General features: G+C 34.3%; 1 protein-coding gene across 2 annotated transcripts in view; it reads left to right on the forward strand.

Annotated features, from left to right (window-relative positions):
* Window positions 1-6,996, forward strand: part of LOC122636468 (protein kinase 4-like) — a 34,856-nt gene that overhangs the window by 1,494 nt on the left and 26,366 nt on the right. Inside the window, exon 1 of one of the 2 annotated variants that reach the window (XM_043827689.1) lies at window positions 972-1,254. The exons of the other annotated variant lie outside the window; for it this stretch is intronic. The gene's annotated coding sequence lies outside the window, so the exon portion shown is untranslated. Of the gene's footprint in view, window positions 1-971; window positions 1,255-6,996 lie in introns of those variants that run through there. 2 annotated transcript variants of the gene reach the window in all.

Genomic DNA, 6,996 nt, shown 5'->3' on the forward strand with positions numbered 1-6,996 from the left:
ATGCGTTTAAGACATGAAGTTGTATTCGTATGAGAGAGAGAAAGAGAGAGAGAGAGAGAGCAGATGTGTAACGTTTTTCTTTCGTTTTTCTTCTTTTTTTTTTTTGAAAGGACGATCGATAAGTACGTTACCTTTTCAACGGTCGATCGACGTGAAGAGGTAGAGGGGAGAGGGGAGAGGGGAGTGGAAGAGTGGGGAGGGGTTATGAGAAGGAAGATCAAGATATTTATTCGACACGTTTCTAAGGTACGATTTAGCACGAACAAATTTCTATCATACGAGAACGAGAAAAAAGGTATGAATTCTTTAAAACTTGTAAACGTTTCTTTTAGACTTTTAAATCTTTTTTTTTTTTTTTTATCGATTGCGTGACGTTTCGTTTAAATATTCTCTGATAATTACTCGAGAAACTGCGTGTGTGAAGAGGTTAGGATTAAGAAAGGATCTGGGTATTTGTTGAATGTTTCGTTCATAGCTTATTATTCGTCGATTAAAATCCATTCAGTAATTACGTGTAATTAAATTATTCAAGGTCTTTTGCGTGTGGTGTGTGTGTTTGTGTGTATCTCGGAATATTTGTCTTACCGTCGCGAACATCGATCGATTTTAAAAAATATACGTCTTGAATTTTCGCGCCCAGATAGCGAACTTGTACCGAGTAGCGTTTTACTCTCGTTACCATTAAAAAAAAATCTGGTTGTCGATTTAATTTAATTTTTCTTTTCTTTTTTTTTAGTTTTTATACATTATATACAATATTAATAACCCATATATAAGTATATTTATATATACGGGTTATTAAGAATTTTTAATCTTATTATCCAAGCTTTTTATCTTCGTATATAATATTGCATATGTATCGTCAGCGTGTATTTATGTTTTTACGAACAAACAAAAAAAAAAAAAAAAAAAAAAAAAAAAGAAAAAAAAAGAATGCAGAAATGCATTTAAAGAGAGAACAAAAAATATTTCACACAAATGCATACGTAGATTTTTAGAAATAAGAGAATAATACGACGATGTATATATTGTAGGAGATTATTATCTTCGTCAATCCCCGCCCATCTCCACCCCCTTCTTTTCTTTCGTCACGTGTATCGCATCGTTGTTTTCTATGGCTTCCGTTCGCCAAATTAAATTCGCGTTTTCCTTCCTTGGACAGTCTCAATGGGAACGCAGTAGTCGTTCAACGTCTTCCGGACTCCTTCCGAGATTCTTCCGGAATCTATTCTACGATGGAAGATCTTCATTTTGGTAAATTGATATACATATAGAAACGATACATATAGAACGATATAGAAACGATACATATAAAAACATATAGAACTATATAGAAACGATATATATACATACAGAAACATATAGAACGATTTTTTTTTTTATTGTGCTTAGATTAATCATTATATTGTTTTTAACAAAAGTTCATTAGAAAATAAATCCGTTGATCCTCGAAACGTAAAAAGTAAAAATAAAGTAAGAATTATTTGTTCGATATAAATAACTATCAGATCGATATTTTCACTATTTTATATTATTTGAATTATACAAGTAAAAAATAATTATAGCAATATTACTTTTTATACGAGCAAGCGTTTCGTATTTTACTCTTAAATAAATAACACTGTGCATAGTTCTTTTTTTTTTTTTTTTTTTTTTTTTTTTGATAAATATTTTTCATATCTCATATCTCATAGTATGGTTTTATAGAGGAAAAGAAGAGAAAAAAGATAGAAAAATGTTTACATAGTATTTCCTACGTGAATAAATAACGCCATATAACGTAGAATATTTTATAATAGTTCGAAAAACATTTCTACTTAGCTTTAATATCTGAATATTAATATTTCAATATTGAAAATTCATTACTATTTATTGACCAATTCAATATTTTCTTTCGAATGATTCGTAAAGGATTAAAGTGTGACAGAGATGGAGAGGAAGATAGAGAAGATTAGAAGATTAGTTTTAGGTGTATTATTATCGATAGATCTCTAACGTTTGCTCAATAACAGCCAACAAGTAATTTCTTCTAGTGGATTTCGAAGCTTACGTCGACGGCCCTGAGAGAAAGAAAGAGAAAGAGAGAGACAGTGAGAGAGAGAGAGAGAGAGAGAGAGAGAGAGAGAGAGAGAGAGAGAGAGAGAAGTGGCCTCGCGATTCGTGTACGCAAGATATTTTGTATCCGTTACTCCCTCGAACGCATTCCATCTCGCTGGATCTCTCGCGGCATGGATCGATTCGTCTTCGGACGTGCGTCGTACGTTTTAGATCGAAGATCGCAAGAATCGATCGTGTTTATCTGTCTTTCTCTTTTTCTCTCTTTCTCCGTCTCTTTCTCCATCTTTGATTTCTCGATATCGACGTCGTTAATCGATCATTAATTCGTTCGAGTACTTATCGATTCGATAATTTCAATTCTCTATTTGTTTTGTTATTATATTAATCAACAAATAAATGAATTAAACGATCGACTGATCAAGAGAATTCTTTTATCTCTTTTTTGTATTAGAAATATATGTTTCTAATGAATTATTCGTCTTGATTTAATTTTCAATTTTGTAAGAGTCGCTTTTAGGAAAAAAGAGAATGGATAGTTCGTTTGTTGATTATCTGTTATAAGTGTATTATATGTTACAAGTATATATATATATATATATATATATATATATTTTATAGATGACTTAATCTATCCCCGATCATAAATAATCATTCACTATCGATCCATTCATTTATTCCGTATAGATCGATTCAACGTATTAGAATTATTTAGACGAGTAATTAACACGCGTTATGAAAAGATCGGTTTGAATCGATCAAAATATTAGTCTTGTGTCCTAATGAGCCAATGGAAGCCCAATGAATGCTGGTGGATCGCACGTCGAAGGAATTTTTTCGAAAGTGATCTTTGAAAAAGATCTAACGAAGATGCTCGAATTCCGTTAAGTCCCTTAGGGCCGAATGGCTCTATCTATCGTGTTTCGAACTCTCGTCGTAAATTGGACGTGTTAAGGCTTGTGTGTCACAGCCACTTGTAAGCCGAACCCTGAAAGAAAGACAGATAGATAGATAGATAGATAAATAAATAGATAAATTAGTAGATAGAAAGAAAGATATATATATATATATATATATAGAAAAAGAGGGAAAAGAGAGAGAGAGAGAGAGAGAGAGAGAGAGAGAGACGAAGGCACATCGAAGGTTGCTTCTCGTAGCAAAGGCACTCCTTAGTTCTGGCTCAAGGTCGGACTATTAAGAGGCTAAAGCACACTGACGGGTTTACGTCCTTCTCGCGGGGAAGAGGCTCTCGCAGCTTTGAGCCTTAGCGGAAACGCAGAAGAGTAAGGAGAGAGAGAGAGAGATAGATCGAGAGAGAGAGAGAGAGAGAGAGAGAGAGAGAGAACGATGAGAAGAGAGAGAAAGAGATGCCTAACTTCGTGAAGATTCTTCACGAAAAGGGCCTCATGGACTTCGTTCAGCGCTTTACGAATTTCTTTTGAAAGAAATCTTTCTTTTTCTTTCTTTCTTTCTTTTTTTTTGTCTTCTTCTTCCTTCTCTCTTTCTATCCCTCTCCTTCTCTCTGTCTTTCTCTCGACAGGTTGTACAGTCGACTTGCACACGACAAATCGATTCGATTCGATCTCTCGAGTTGTTCTTGCGCTAAAGTTCGCGGTATACCGCATCGAACTGAACTGATAAGGGACTATCGAGTCTCCACTACCATCCTCCTGCCCCTTTTTTTCATAAGATTATTTTTTTTTACTTTTATCTTTAATGAACGTTTTGAAGGTTGATTAAATGTTTTCTTTCTCTCCTTTTTTTTTTATTTTTTTTTATTTTTATCTTTACAATTAGTGGAATAGGGGAGAGAAAAATAATGGTAACTGTCGAGATACTCGAGGTGGATTCATGAGTGTTATATATTAGCTGTTAGTATAAAAAAGTTTATTACGATTTATTACAATATAAATTGTAATAAATATTTATTGTTTTTATTATATTTATAGATTAGATCCATATAAATCATTAAGATTATATACGATATTTATTATTACGATACAAAATGCAATATTTTTTTATAAACAATCCAAAGTACTAATTCGAACTTTGTGCATAGTTCTCCGTTATTATCGCGAATTGATTAATAAATAGATGTTATTTATAATTGTATAACTTATCGATCTTATCAAGTATGTACACACACACACACACACACACACACACACACACACACTTATTACAAAATCCTAATGAATTAATATTCTTTCCGAAGAATGAACGAAAAGAAGAAATAAGAAAAAAAAAAAAATAAGAAAAAGATCGATGAAAATATAAAAAGTAAAGGATTTAAGCGGTACGAGTCGTCGTCGAAGTTAGATTTCGTTAGAATTCTCTCGAGGAAGCGCAAAATGAAATTTGTCGAGCTACGTGTTATTAGAAACGCATGGGACTCGTTTGCTCGTCCAGAGAGCTCACAACACACACATATACATACTTGTACATAGATTTACATGGTTACGTTCGTGATCATCGCGCATATCGAAGGACTGGATTCGCCATGAGCTCGCATAGCGAGCTTCGTATTCTTACGAAGCCGCGTATTAACCGCAAGGACTCGTTTCAGCATCGGTCGGTGTTGGGGCGTGTCGAGAACGACAACGACGACAACAACGACTAATAACGAGAATTGAGAGTTTTAAGTCATTTTATTTCGTTCGGAAAAATCGTTCGTTAGCGGACCGCTAACGAAAAGAATCTTGAAAATTTTCTTCGAACTTCGTGGATCGTTCGATCTCGTGTATTCTCTACGTGTCGATTCTCCTTTCACTCATACGTATGGTATATTAGTGAGTATCGTGAGTACCTTAGTGTATGTATAAACGTGTTTGTGTGTGTACGCTTGTATGTACTTACTTCCAAAAAGGTATCCGTGTCTTCCACGTTACGCCTTCGAAAACTAAAAGAGTGTATTCCGAAAGTTGTCGGTGATAAAAACTCGTCAAACACTGGCCCGTCTGTATTGACCCAAAACCACCGTTGTGCGTCTCTTCTTCTTCCTCCTCCTCCTCCTCTTCATCTTCTTCTTCTTCTTATTTTTCTTTTTCTTCTTCTTATTCTTCCTCTTCCTCTTTTGCCTCTGCTTTTTCTGCTGCTTCTTCTTCTGCCATATTTCGAATCATCGAAGAAGAAACTTCGTTAACGGGAGACATGTAAATACGAAAAGGAAACTCTTTGCTAAACTTTCCTCGTTAATTTTCTTTTTTTTCTTCTTCTTCTTCTTCTTCCTTTTTTTTTTGTTCTTTTTTTCTTTCTTTTTTTTTTTTTGATCCTCTTTCGCACTCGACGTACAACTTTTATCTCTTGGCATAATATCACGGCAACTTTGATTTTATTTCGATCGCAACGAAATATCGACCGAATATATTGATTCAGCCGATCAAAAACGGTAAAGTCAGAATGAAACTGTAATTTAAATGTAAATCATAATATTCTTTTTGATTTCGTGCGGTGTACCAGAAAGATACATTTAGATTATAAGGGGTTAAGTCTTCGATTTCCAATGAAAATTCAACACTTTTTTTATTTTTTTATTCTCTTTTATTTATCCTCAATAAATGCGAAAAAATACATTATTCTTCGACGTACCGTTCACGGTTGATAAAACAAATAAAACAATAATAACTCCAAACTTTCATTCGTAGATTTTAATTATTAAATCGTTGATTAACTTTATACTATCATATTATCGTTTATTGGAGAATGGTCGCACGGATTCGATAGGATTAAATGCAGTCATCGTTCTTTACGAATCGCTTTTTACGAAGTGAAAATTCATTTCTGAGAAATTCCTTTTCGTCGAAATTGTTTTATCAAAAAGTTGTTACGCGAGTACCGTTCAGTGCTAATTGAAACAAGCGAGGTTAAATTCATTTCTTTTCAAAGATCACTCGATTTGTTGTTTTCCCGTAGACATTTGTACGTTTTCTCACGATTCTTTAGAAACTCTTCTTCTCTCTATCTCTCTTCTTTTTTATTTCTATCTCACTTGCTTGCACGACCTAACCAAGCTTCACAAAATTATACTCGCGGATTCTAAACAAAGTCCTCGCGGAAACTAAGAGGGAAGGTAGGAGAAGAAGAAGGAGGAAGAGGAGGATGAGGATGAGAAGGAGGAGGAAAAGAAGGAAGAAGAAATTCCCTCCCGTAGTAAGAAAGGCCGTGAGACTTTCTGTCTGTAGATATTAGAACTTGTTTCTTATCCTACCCTTTTGTTTCTAAGCAACGTATCCATGTTTGTTGGTTACGATGAAGATATAGAAAACGAGAAAAAAAAAGCTACACCAGGAGAGACGTTTAATTTTCAAAACAAAAATTATTCAGATAAATACATTTGTATATCAATCTATCTATCTATCTGCGTATCCACCTACGTAATATGCATATATACATAATCGACCAAAGAATGATATATCTATCTGTTAAATAAATCAATGAATAAACAAAAACACGTAGTATCAAGACGATGATATAATTTATACCAAAGAAAATTACGACGGATTAACTTATATTCGACAAATATCTAATAATTGAATTAATACCAAACGACCTTGCCATATTTGAATGAAAATAAAGGAGAGAGGAAGAAAATAAATGATGGAATAGATTACATAGCAAAGTGAGAAAGAGCGAGAAAGATAGAGATAGCTATGGGTAAACAAATTTACAGAGAGAAAGAAAAAGAAAGAAAAAGAGAAAGAGGAAGACAGACAGAGAGAAAGAGAGACAGAGAGAGGAGAAAGTTAAGGGAAGAGAAGGCAAAATACGTTAGGTAGGTAGAAGGAAGACCGTAGAAGGAGCGAAAGACGAAAGGCGGGAGAGAAAAGGGAAGATGGTGGCCTCGCGCTGTCCATTCAGCGGGCACCTGCCACGTTAAATTCAACCGGGCCCAACCTGGATCGCCGCATAGCATAACTCTCTCTCTCTCTCTCTCTCTCTCTC

This window comes from Vespula pensylvanica, chromosome 22 (genome assembly GCF_014466175.1).
Source record: "Vespula pensylvanica isolate Volc-1 chromosome 22, ASM1446617v1, whole genome shotgun sequence".
Lineage (NCBI taxonomy): Eukaryota > Metazoa > Arthropoda > Insecta > Hymenoptera > Vespidae > Vespula > Vespula pensylvanica.